Below are 13523 nucleotides of genomic sequence, written 5' to 3'. Positions count from 1 at the left end.
CCTGCTATTCATAAAAGGAAAGGCAAGTTTTGAGGGGTTAACAATCATTTTAATCAAGTACATGATCATTCCTTTAACCAAGTACATAAATCATTCACCTAATTCAGGGGAGTCAGTAACCTGAAATTCAAAGAAAATACAGAGGAAATCAAAGGATCAACAGCCATGGCTTGCTCTGTCTGAATTCAACAGACAGTTGGATCCTAACTATCTGACCATAGTTACCAGAGAGGGAAGCACTGACATCTGGATTTTCAAAGCTGGGAGGGCTCTTTAAAGAGGCTTCCCAGACTCTTGGTCTGGTACTCAAACCTTCTTACAAAAAATAATCGCCAAAGTAAAACTTCACCTTCAAGAGTATTTAGATACTTTTTAGAGCCTGAGGGTCAGAATATTCACAAATACCAAGACTGTTTTCATGAAAATGATGGGGAAATCCAGAACCTACTAAATGAAAAACGAGAACTACACAGGATTTACCAGTAGGATAGTTTATCCATCTCTAAGAAGGTAGCATTTAATTCCATCAAAAGTAAAGTACAAGCAAAGCTTAGAGAGATGCAGGATTCCTGACTCAGTAAAAAGGCAAATGAAATGCAATTTTACACTGATAGCACTTTTATGATTCCCTGAAAGCTATCCATGGATCAAAAACCTATAGTGCATCACAACTATTCAGTGTTGATGGAGCCACGTTGATTAGTGATAAGGGCATGATCCTAGACAGATGGGCTGAACACTTTCATAGTGTTCTCAACAGACCATCATCAATCAATGCTAAGGCCATTGATCATTTACCTCAGGTAGAAGTCAATCCCTCCTTGCTAAACTTCCAACTGAGGAAGAGGTTTTGAAGGCCATTAGGCTCCTTTCTTGTGGCAAAGCAGCTAGTGCTGATTCTATTCCAGCTGAGATTTACAAGGTAAAGGGACCACTGCTCATACAAAAGCTGACCGAAATATTCCAGATTATATGGTAAGAGGACATCATCCCCCGGGAGTTCAAGGATGCCTCCATTGTCCATCTCTATAAAGGTAAAGGGAATAGATTGTCCTGAGACAATCACAGGCAGGAGATCTCTCTCTTAGTGACTGCTGGCAAGATTCTTGCTAGAGTTCTCCTTAACTGGCTGATCCTTCACCTGGAAGATGGTCACATACCTGAGAGCCAGTGTGCCTTCAGAAAGCACTGAGGAACAGTCAGTATGGTATTTGCTGCCCAACAACTTCAGGAGAAATGCCAGGAGCAGAACAGAGGTCTATACGCAACTTCTGTAGATCTGACCAAGGTCTTTGACAGTTGTGAAGGCTTATGGAAAATTATGTCAAAATTTGGCTGCCCAGAGTTCATCAGTATTATATGTCAATTTCATGATGGCATGTTTGCCCAGGTTCCAGATAGTGACAGTGATTTCATGCCGTCCCAGTCACCAGCAGAGTAAAGCAGGACCGTGAGCTTGCTCCAATGCTTCTTAGCATAACATTCTCAATCATGTTGTCAAATGCTTTCAGTGAGGATGAACATGGCATCAAGGTCAACTACCGTATTAATGGGAAGTTCTTCCATTTGAAAAGGCTATAAGCCAAAACCAAAGTGGAGGGAGTGGTGGTACATGATTTTCTATTTGCAGATGATTGTGAACTCCATGTAGCTTCTGAAGCTGAGATGCAACAAAGTATGGATCAATTCTCTGCTGCCTGTGCTAATTTTGCCCTAATAATCAACACCAAGAAAACACAAATGTTCCATCAGATACCATCACACCAACCATATGTGGAACCATCAGTTACAACAAATGGAGAAGTTCTGAATGCTGTGGATAAGTTCACTTCTCTTGGTAGTGTACTTTCCAGAGATGTACACATTGACAATGAGATTGACACACGCATTGCCAGCACTAGCTCAGTGTTTGGTAAGCTCCAAAGAAAAGTTTGGGAGAGAAGATGTAGTAGACTGACTAGCAAACTGAAGGTCTACAGAGATGTTGTGCTGACCTTATTGTTGTATGCCTGTGAAACATGGACAATCTACCAGCACCATGCCAAGAAACTGAATTGCTTCCATTTGAACTGTCTTAGGAAGATTCTGAAAATTACCCGGCAGGATAACGTAGCAAACATGGAGGTCCTTGCTCAAACTAAACTGCCAGGTCTTCAAACTATCTTTCAGAGAGTGCAACTTCGATGAACCAGCCATGCTGTTCGAATGCAAAATGTACACTTGCCAAAAAGACTATTTTATGGAGAACTCACATGGGGCAGGCAATCACATGTTGGTCAGAAGAAGTGATACAAGGACACTCTCAAGGTCTCTCTCAAGAACTTTGGATTTGATTGTGCAACATGGGAGACACTGGCACAGGAAGACTCAGCATGGTAAGCTGACATCAGAAAGGGTGCTATGCTCTATGAGCAAAAAAAAAAACTGAAACACCACAAAGGAAACGTAGGATGTACAAATTTGGAGTAACCACCCCAAATGTTCACATCTGTGGCCAATCTGTGGTAGAGCATTCTGAGCTAGTATTGGTCTGATCTGCCACAGTGGTACACATTAAAACTTCACTTTATCATGGTGATGTCATTTTGGTCCTCTTAGAGAAGAAAGGACAACAACCAACCAAAGTCAGAGGGGATAACCCTCTAATCCAGTGCTTCAATAGAAAAAACAAAAGGTACTTGGGACCTCCTACAAAACAAGTCCCCTAATCAAGCTTTCCCCAAAGGGCAGGCCCAGCAATAGGTAGGAAAGATCTTCTTTAATCACATTATCCAATCAGAGGCACTTTTAGTAAAACAAAAATACAAAAGATTCTACTTTGCTTGCTCTTACAGGTGACTAGAGGTCAGAAATGAGAGATGGGATCTCAGGTGGAAGAAGGTAACAGACCATAGAGAGCTAGGCTCAATTAAGGGTAAAGGTTTATGGCCTAAAGGGAAAGCCAAATCAAGTGGGAAGGAGAATTCAAGCAGGTCCCCAGAGCCTATACCCCATCATTGAGACAATAACTTTCAAAGAACATCAAATATATCTTTCCTCTACATGCAACAGTAAGAAGAATCTGTAAAATGGAATTTATAGAGGAAATTACATGATTTCAAAATAGTCATTTTTGATGATGATAAAAATGGGTTGAAAATGCATTCTCAACTACTATGAGGAATAAGTATCCAATAACTCTTCAGAGGGAAAAAAAGTATTAAAGCCACATTTATCAAAATTCTAAAGGGTTTTTTAGCAGTTAATTTAAAAAAAAAGACAAAGAAAGAACTGGAAACAAATTAGATGACCATAAATTGGAAAAGAGCAAAACAAACTATGGAATATGAATGTAATAGGATATTATTATGCCTTAAGAAAGGATAAAATAAGGATTTCACTAGTATAATGGAAAATATTAAAAAATACTGTCAATATTATTCTGAAATGATTTATTTTACTGAATTTTTTCTCTTCCTCTCTATTTTTTAATAAATTCTTGGTTATAAGGAATGAATGGCTCTCTAAAAAAAGAGGAAGGAGAAGGATATAGAGAGAACTGTGGGTGATGTAGAAAGAACAGATATAAATAACATGTTTTTAATAAATAAAATGAATTCAAAGAAACATGGGAAGATTTGTATGAATAGATATGAAGCAAAGTAAGCAAAATTAGGAAAACAATATCTGCAATGACTACAATAACATATATGAAAACAAAACTTTTAATAATAAACATCAGGGTAGTTAGATGGCACAGTGGCAAGAACACAAGCCCTGGAGTCAAGAGGACCTGAGTCCAAATCCAGTCTTAGTCACTTACTAGCCATGTGAAGCTAGGCAAATCACTTAAGCCTAACTGCCTTCAAAACAAAAAAAATGTATCTCAGCCCCAGATAACTGATGACAAAACAAACCTGCCTTCCCTCAGCAGAGAGGATGAGGGACTACAGATATGTAACGTATCATAGACTTGTCAAATGGGATCACTGTGTCTGTTGGTCAGGCTTAAAAGTATTTTTGTTTGTTTCATGAGTGAGTTTGAAGAAGATGAATGGGAATTAAAGGAAAATGGCTACAGTATAAAAATGAAAGGCCTCAATAATTTTTTTTTAAGTCAAGTAAAATTACATTTAAAATACCTGCTAAGATAGACTGAAGAATGTAGCAAATAACAAATTTTTCTATGTTAGAAAAGAAGATCCTGGGGGTTGTGTGTACTGAGAAGAGATTGAGGTATAAAAAACAAAAAGCACCAATAAGCATTTTTAATAAAATAAGCTGATCCAGGACAACTGTAGCTGAAAGAAAGAGATATACATGTACCTGGCTTTGGAGTCAGGAAATCTTGGGTTCACCTCCCACCTCTGCTACTTACAGGCTGTGTAACCCAGAGCAAGTCACTTGCCTAGTTAACTCAAAAAGCACAAGTGGCAGGACAGGTGCAGATCCAAACTGGCAAAGGAAGAATCTTCACCTAGTTTCCAAAACTAATGAAATCAAAGGTCAGTTTTGAAAAAGTTAAATTTTTTAACTAGCAAATTTTTTAAAAACCCACCCAATCTTTTCAATTTTTGCCAACATAACTCTATAGTATTATGACAAAAATACACTATGTTGGGCTACAGCATTTGTCAAATAAAAACATTTCTAAGGCATATTCTCTAAATTAATTTTAAGTGGTTAATGTTAAGCTAAATGGATTTTAGCTGTAGAAATAGAAAAGTGCTTGTGCACCTAAGGTGATTGCAGCTGAGTACCATTTTGTACCCCAATTTCCTGCAGCTATTTCTGTCCTCTAAAATTATGTGATACTTGCCTCACCATTATATCAGACTTCCATAATATGTGAGAAGGTATTTTAACTACCAGCTAAACAAATAAAAATATAGAAAAGTCAAGTTTCTGATTCAGAAAAATCCAAGAATGACATTCACTAATTGAAATAGATGGAAATGAAGAGGTTTGGGGTGTTGGGATCCCAAGAATGCCAAGGCAGAGTTGCCTGGAACAAATTCACATACTCGAGCTTTCTTAGTCAAGTGGCAAGGTTTACTGTAATATCAACAGTAGCCAGCGAAGTTCCTTTGAGGAACTTGCAACTAAAACCTGTATGGAAAAGTGGTAAGGAAAGGAATGTTAAAGATGCTAGTTAGGTAATACAAGGGGTTCAAGTGTATATGGGAACATGCATCAGTGATCTATGTATAGGAAAATTCAAGGAATCTGCAGAGAAAACTTCACTGATATCAGACATTGAGGGAGAAAAGTTTTTTTGTTTAGTTGCTAAAGGCATGGCCCTTGGGCAAGCACCCTGAGAAAGTCTTTGGGCCAGCATTCTGCACTGACAACTTTTATCTGAGGAAATACAGGGTCAACTCTGTGTCTGTAACAAAGAGAGAATTTTCTCACAGGTCCGGGGAGGGGGAAGGGGAGGGAGAGAGACGGTGACTTAGACATGGTCTGAGGCCACTTTGGGGTCCAGGTTCCACCACTCCACCAGAAACATACACAAATCTCAAGACAGAATTGGGATCTAATGAATGAAAGAAAATAAGCATTTATTAAATATTTACTATGCTAAGTGCTTTGCAAATATTATCTCATTTGATCCTCACAACAAGCTGGAAAGTAGATTCTATTATTATTGCCATTTTCCAATCAATGGAACTGAGAAAAACAGAGGTTAAGTGATTTGCCCAAAGTCATATACCTAGTAAGTGTCTAAGGCCAAATATGAACTCAGATCTTTTTGATTCTAGGCCCCCTACTCTATCTACTGTGCCACCTAAATGCTTCTAGAGAGGACAAATGCAATAATTTAACCAAATGCAGCATTTACTAGGCCACTATATGCAAGAAGCCTATTATTAAACACTGGGAATACAAAGATGAAAAATAATCATTTCTTTCCTCAAGGAACTTGAAATCTAACATGGGAAATATGTCCTACACAAAAATGAGTATGATACAATACACTGACTGTTGAATGTGATGGAATACTTTAAATCTTTCTAAATAGAAATAGAATAGAATAAAAATTTTAAAAGGGAAAGTTCACTTTCAGTTGGGACAGTGCAGAAATTGTATGCTTAAGTGTCTAATTAAAGCTTAATAGGCAATTATAACATCGGCCACAAGTCACAAAAGGTAAACGTGAGAACCCTTGTTCGAGGAACTAGTATTAGTATTCCTATAAAAATCTGTTTGACATTAGACACTACACTGAAATTTAAAGAAGCTTTGCTATGTGAAATTGACATCTTACTCAGGACCTGTAAGACTAACAATAATGCCAAGAAAAGTGTGTGTATGATGCATTAGCAAACTCCCATTTGGGATGCAGTCTCCCAGTTTTCCATTAATTCTAACAGCTTCTTGGCTTGTCCTTCAAAATCTGTCTTGACTACAGTTATATAAATCTCAGATAAACGTACTGAGGAACGGCTTAAAAAATTATGCTGTACGACCACAGCATGCAAGAGTTTTTTCTGTTAGACTTGGAACTTTGTAGCAATGCAAGGACTTAAAAAAAATCCCAAAGGTCTTCTAAAGCAAAATGCCTTCCACATCCAGAGAAAGAACTATGGAATTCAATCACAGAACAGAGCAGATCATTTTTTTGTGTGTATTACATTTTGGTTTGTTATATGATTTCTCCCATTCATTATAATTCTTCTACACACCATGACTATAGTGAAAATGTATTTAATAGGAAATGTATGTGTAGATCCTATATAAAATTGTATGCCGTCTCAGGGGGGTGGGGAATGTAGGGGGAAGGTAGGGGAAAAAAATCTAAGTTGTATGGTAGTGATTGTGGAACACTAAAAATAAATAAAATTAATATAAAAAATTATACTGTATGAATGGAATTTTATTGTGCCTTAAGAAATTATGAATGGGAGAATTTCAGAGATATCTAGGAAGATTTGAATGAACTGATACAGAGTGACACAAACAAAATTAAGGGAATAATTTATATATTTATATATAATTTATATAACAGTAGTGCAAATAAAAATAACTGTGAAAGACTAAAGAACTCCAATCAATAAAATGACCAACTACAATTCCAAAATGCCAATGATGAAGTATACTACCTCCTAATAGAGGTGAAAGACTTAAGATGCAGAATGTGATACATTTTTAAACATGTAAAACCCAGGAATTTGTTTTGTTTGACTTTGAATATTTGTTCCAAATTTTTTTCCTTTTTTTCCAAAGGAAAAAGAAGGTAGATTGAGCAATGGAACAGAGATAAAGATTCCCCCAAAAGTGAGAAGAGAACAAAAGGAAGGCCAGACGGAAGAAAAAGCAGGACAGCTCTGAAAGTCACATGATGAATTTATTTTACTTGGTGTTTTAGTATAAAAAAACTTTTAATGGAAAGAAATGTATACACACACACACACATATATAATGACATGAACTATATCTGTAAACCTTTCCTTCCTTTCTTGAGGAGGTGAACTACAAGTCTAACAGATGACACTATCTGTTGATTACATTCATTGTATCAGATGGTACAAGTATTTAAATGGTTTGGGGTTTTTTTTAAATGAATGGGGGGGAAGTAACTAGTATAAAAAATGCATTATAAAACTTTTTTAAATAACTTTTTAAAAGTAAGAATACTATATTTAATGAAGAGAAGAAAGCAAGGCTTAATAATCATAGGGTACAGTATAAGCAAAAGCAATGAGGCTAAATGCACTTTTGGGCACAAAATATGGAGTGTAAAGAGTAAGCCTGTTTAATTTTTTTAAGATGAAAGAAGGGGTGACTTCTAGCCAACGGGGCTACTGTAGACTAACTACCCAGTCACCATATGCCTGCTTCATCCAATTTGCCCCAGACCAAATAAGCATCAAGAAATTAAATGACAGAGTATATACTAAGTGACTTCTTTCACCCCAGAATTGCACAAAAAGTCAACATGATACTCTTGGGCAATAGAAAAGTGTGCCGTAAGCTAAACCACTGTAAACACAGTCATGCCCAACCTCCCAGGTGACCAGGATTCTGGGTCCCAAAGGAACAAGATTGGAGAGTTCTCCTAAGAATGAACCAGAGGAATCAGAAAGCCCCATGTTGGAGGCCTTGGGAGCTCATAAAAGCAACAGAGACCAGTATGGCATGGCAGCACTCAAGTCAGAACAATCTAGGGCCAGAGGCTCTGAATTCCCTAAACCTAGTTCCTGAGACACCAGGGAGAATCCTGAAGATCCAGATGTCAAAGATCAAGAGGGGCTAGGGATAAGACCAAATTGGGTCAATCACACTGCCCAAAAGAACTTCATGAGGAAGTCTTGCCTCAATTAAGGAACTAAAGCTAGAGAGAGAGTAAATCAAAGGAAACACCCATTGATATAAAAAACTGTTCAGTCAATTTCAGCCATGTTCCAATCTTTTTGGAGTTTTCTTGGCAAAGATACAGAAAAGATTTGCCATTTTCTCCTTCAGTTCACAGATGAAACTGGAAACAGGGTTAAATGACTTGCCCAAGGTCACACAGCTAGTAAGCATCTGAGGTCAGATTTGAACTCAGGAACAGGACTTATCCTGACTCTTGTTCTGTCAGTGCACCAAAAAATTACTGCAAATCTAATTCCTTAACAACTGTAAGCAGAAACTCAAAGGGGAAAAAAAATGCATTTTCCACAAGGATTGCATGAATACCTAAAAGAAATGAAGACATTTTTAAAAAAGAAATAAAAGTTCTAGATGAAAGAAATTTTTTAAAGAATAGTTTAGAAGAGAAAAACAATAAACTTACTTAAGAAACAGATTACATGAAAACCAGAATAACCCAAATAGAAATCAATGACTATATAAGGGAGTGAGGAATGTTAGGATAAATGTTAAAGATGCTAAAAGTAGAAGAAAATATAAGATAGCTGATATAAACAACTAACTGAAAAAAAGCTCAAGGAAAGATGACTTAATAATCACTGAACTCCTTGAAAACTATGAATAAAAGAAAAATCTGAACATTACATTTCAAGAAGTCACAAATAAAAACTGTCCAACTATATAAGAACCAGACAGCAAAGTGAAGATAGAAACTATTTATAACCTCCTTAAAGAAACACTAAAAGGAAAAGTCCCAGAATATTATGGCAAAAAGCCAGAGCTTCATGTCAAAGGGGAAAAAAAGGTGCAAATATACAAAAAGGAGTTCAAGTACCATGGAACCACAGCCAGGACCACATAAGACCTGGCAACTTCTACCACACACAAGAAGAGACCTTGTAATACAATATTCCAAAAGGCAAAAGATACAGGCTTATAAACAAGAACAGCATTTGGAGGGCAAAGGCCCTTTAAGAGAAAGGAGACCTGGGGGCAGAGCCAAGATGGTGGAGTAGAAGGACAGACCTGTAGAAGTTCTCTTCCCACAGCCCATAAAATACCTGTACAAAATGACTCTAAACAAATTCTAGAGCAGCAGAAGCCACAAAACAACAGAGTGAAAGAGATTTCCAACCTAAAACAACCTGGAAGGCCAACAGAAAAGGTCTATCACACCAGGCTAAGAATGAAGTGCAGGCCAGCTGTGCGACATCACACAAACAGGACCTGAGCAGGCTTCAGGGCACAGAATCATAGGTAGCAGCTGCAGTTCCCAGATTTCTCAACCCACAAACACTAAGACAGTTTCAAAGGTCAGTGAGAAAGCTCTTTCACCTGGGTGAGAAGGGAGCAGGGTCCTGCCCCAATCCAGGCCCCAGGCAGCTGCAGCATCCATTTTTGGAGCCTTTGGCCTAAAGACCCTGGGGTAATGAAGCAGATGATCTGGATCTCAGCCCTGAGTAGTGGTCCTGGGGTGAGGAGGAACACCAGATGGTAGAGCTGGTGGAGGCTCTGAAGAGGGAATTCTACTCAAAGATCTTGGTCAGAAAAGTTTGTGAATGCTCCCAAACCAGAGCACAGGCCAGGAGAGGAGAAAACTCCTCTCACTTGATTGTGCCACCTTGGAACTGAAAACTTACAGGTCCCTAGAGTATAGCCTCCTCTTGACAAAGGACTCAAAAGTCAAGTAACTGGCTGGGAAAATGCCCAAAAGATGGGAAAAAAAATAAGACTATAGAAGGTCACTTTCTTGGTGGAACAGGTATTTTCTTCCATCCTTTCAGACAGAAAAAACAATGCATACCATCAGAGGAAGACATAAAAGTAAGGATTCTGCATCCAAATATGCAATGGTCTCAGGCCATGGAAGAACTCAAAAAGGATTTTGAAAATCAAGTAAGAGAAGTGGAGGAAAAACTGGGAAGAGAAATGAGAGCAATGCAAAAAAATCATGAAAAGCAAGTCAACAGCCTGCTAAAGGAGACCCAAAAAAAAAACTGCTGAAGAAAATAACACCTTTAAAAATAGCCTAATTCAATTGGCAAAAGAGGTCCAAAAAGCAAATGAGGAGAAGAATGCTTTAAAAAGCAGAATTAGCCAAATGGAAAAGAAGGTTCAAAAGCTCACTGAAGAAAATAGTTCTTTAAAAATTAGAATGGAGCAGATGGTAGCTAATAACTTTATGAGAAACCAAGAAATTACAAAACAAAACCAAAAGAATGAAAAAACAGAAGACAATGTGAAATATCTCATTGGAAAAACAAGTGACCTGGAAAATAGATCCAGGAGAGACAAGGTAAAAATTATGGGACTACCTGAAAGCCATGATCAAAACAAGAGCCTAAAACATCATCTTTCATGAAATCATCAAGGAAAACTGCCCTGATATTCTAGAACGAGAGGGTAAAATAAATATTGAAAGAATTCACAGATCACCTCATGAAAGAATCACAGATCACCTCATGAAAGAAATCCGAAAAGAAAAACTCCTAGGAATATTGTAGTCAAATTCCAGAGCTCCCTGGTCAAGGAGAAAATATTGCAAGGAGCTTGAAAGAAACAATTCCAGTATTGTGGTAATACAACCAGAATAACAAGATCTAGCAGCTTCTATATTAAGGCATCAAAGTGTTTGGAATAGGATATCCCCAAAATCAAAGGAATTAGGATTAAAACCAAGAATCACCTACCCAGCAAAATTGAGTATAATATTTCAGGGGAAAAAATGGTCATTCAATGAAAGAAAGGACTTTCAAGCATTCTTGATGAAAAGACCAAAGCTGAATAGAAAATTTGACTTTTAAACACAAGTCAAGAGAAGCATGAAAAGGTGAACAGGAAAGAGAAATCCTAAGGGACTTACTAAAACTGAACTCTTTATATTCCTACATGGAAAGATCATATTTGTGACTCTTGAAACTTTTCTCAGTATTTGGGTAGTTGGAGGGATTATATGCATATATATAGACACAGGGCACAAGGTGAGTTGAATAGGAAGGCATGGTATCTAAAAAAATAAAATTAAGGGGTTAGAGAGGAATATATTGGGAGAAGAAAGGGAGAAATGAAATGGGGCAAACTATCTCTCATGAAAGAGGCAAAAAAAAGCTTTTTCAATGGAAGCGAAAAGGGGGAAGGTGACAGGGAAAAAAGTGAAGCTTACTCTCATCACATTTGACTTAAGGAGGGAATAACATGCACACTCAATTTGGTATGAAAATCTATCTTACACTACAAAACAGTAGGGGAGAAGTGGGGTGGGAGGGGGATGATAGAAGGAAGGACAAATGGGAGGAGGGAGTAATTAGAAGTAAACACTTTAGGGGAGGGACAAGGTCAAAAAAAAGAAAATAGAATAAATGGGGGCAGGATAGAATGGAGGGAAATATAGTCAGTCTTACACAACATGACTATTATGGAAATCTTTGCAAAACTACACATATATAGCCTATATTGAATTGCTTGCCTTCTCAGTGGGGATGGGTGGGGAGGGAGGAAGGGAGACAAGTTGGAACTCAAAGTTTTGGGAATGAATGTTGAGAATTGTTTTTACATGCAACTGGAAAATAAGAAATACAGGTAATGGGGTACAGAAATCTATCTTGCCCTACAAGAAAATAGAGAAGATGGGGATAAGGGAAGGGAGGGGTATTATAGAAAGGAGGGCAGATTAGGAGAAGGGGTAATCAGAATGCACAATGTTTTGGGGTAGGGGGAGGGGAGAGATGGGGAGAAAATTTGGAACTCAAAATGTTGTGGAAATGAATGTGGAAAACTAAAAATAAATTAGTTAATTAAAAAAAAAAGAAAACGTGAAAGGAGGCCTTTCAAGTACTTCTAATGACAAGATCAAAGCTAAGTAGGAATTATGAAATACAAACACAAGATCAGAGAGGAAATTAATAAGGTCATTTATTTGAGCAACTAGAAGGAGCTCTGGGATGATTTAGTTCTACTAACCTAACAGAGAGGGAAGAAGCAAGTGTCCTCTTAGAACTTTAATGGCTTCAGAGGGTACTGAATGAATTAAATATGAAAAATAAAGGTCTGAGGTGTATATTTATTTGACTCTGAGGGTTTAAAGAATGAAAATAGAAGGAAGGATAAGAGGAATACTCTAGTGTAGAAAGGAGGAAGAAAGAAAGAACTTGGCTATCTCTCATACAAACTAGGGAGAAGTGGGCATCAGACAGATGCAAGCTTATCTAAAACAAACAAAGGAGGTTGAACATGCGTATGCAAACACCCACACAAATAAACACAGTTTAGTATAAAAATACATCAAACAGGGAAATTACCAGGTGTAGAGAAGAGACAGAGAGGTAAGAAGGAGGATAATATCAGAAAGGGAATAGTCCCAAGAAAAACAAAATTCTTGATCCTGAATGGAAATTAAAATGGAGAGAAAAAAAAAAGAACTGAATCTAAGAGGAGGCATTAGATTTCTTCTTAGACATTTGGGGGATAGCTGAACAAACTGTGAAATAAATATAATGAAATACTGCACTGTAAGAAATGACAAAACAAATAATTTCAGAGAATCCTGGATAGTATGAACTGAGGCAGAAGAGCAACTTATACAAGCACAGCAACATTGTAAAGAAAAATAACTCTGAATGACTTAAGAAACCTGATGAATGAAATGACCAACTGTCTCCACAGGATTTATAATGAAACATGTTATCTCCTAATTGAAAGATAACAGATACAAGGTACATAGAAAAATTCTGGACATTGCCACCATGTAGGTTAGTTTTGTTTGACTCTGGTTATTGTTTACAAGGTGCTTTTTTTCTTTTTTCTCTCAGTTTGTAATTGACCAAAGAGGTCAGAAGAGAAGATTAGCAATAGGGATATCCAAAAAAAAAAAAAAAAAACCCATCCAGAAAATTTTAATGCACATAAGAAGGAAGTTCAAACAGAAGCACAGACAAGCAGGTCAGTTTTGAAAGTAACTTTTAGAATTTATTATATTCTTTTTTTTAAAAGCATGAACTATGAAATAACATTCACAGTTTCTTTCTACAGAATGCTTTTTATGTTCTGCTGTGTATTACAGAAATGTTTTGGATTTTTTTTAATGAATAATTCTTAGTGTTTGAGGAAAAGAAGAATGTGTCTTACCTGGTAAAAACAAAACTGACCATGTAGTGTAGTACCAGAAAATATTTCCCTCTCCGTGGAAGCAA

The 13523-nt window shown here is 37.2% G+C and overlaps 1 protein-coding gene across 6 annotated transcripts in view; it reads right to left on the bottom strand.

Annotated features, from left to right (window-relative positions):
* The window catches only part of ASB3 (ankyrin repeat and SOCS box containing 3), a 124062-nt gene that overhangs the window by 83613 nt on the left and 26926 nt on the right, over positions 1-13523 (bottom strand). The window contains exon 1 of one of the 6 annotated variants that reach the window (XM_072635581.1): positions 13459-13478. The exons of the other annotated variants lie outside the window; for them this stretch is intronic. The gene's annotated coding sequence lies outside the window, so the exon portion shown is untranslated. Of the gene's footprint in view, positions 1-13458; positions 13479-13523 lie in introns of those variants that run through there. 6 annotated transcript variants of the gene reach the window in all.

The sequence above is a fragment of the Notamacropus eugenii genome, chromosome 1, assembly GCF_028372415.1.
Source record: "Notamacropus eugenii isolate mMacEug1 chromosome 1, mMacEug1.pri_v2, whole genome shotgun sequence".
Taxonomy (NCBI): domain Eukaryota; kingdom Metazoa; phylum Chordata; class Mammalia; order Diprotodontia; family Macropodidae; genus Notamacropus; species Notamacropus eugenii.
The sequence above is the reverse complement of the archived record's forward strand: the minus strand, read 5'-3'. Positions and strand labels throughout refer to the sequence as shown.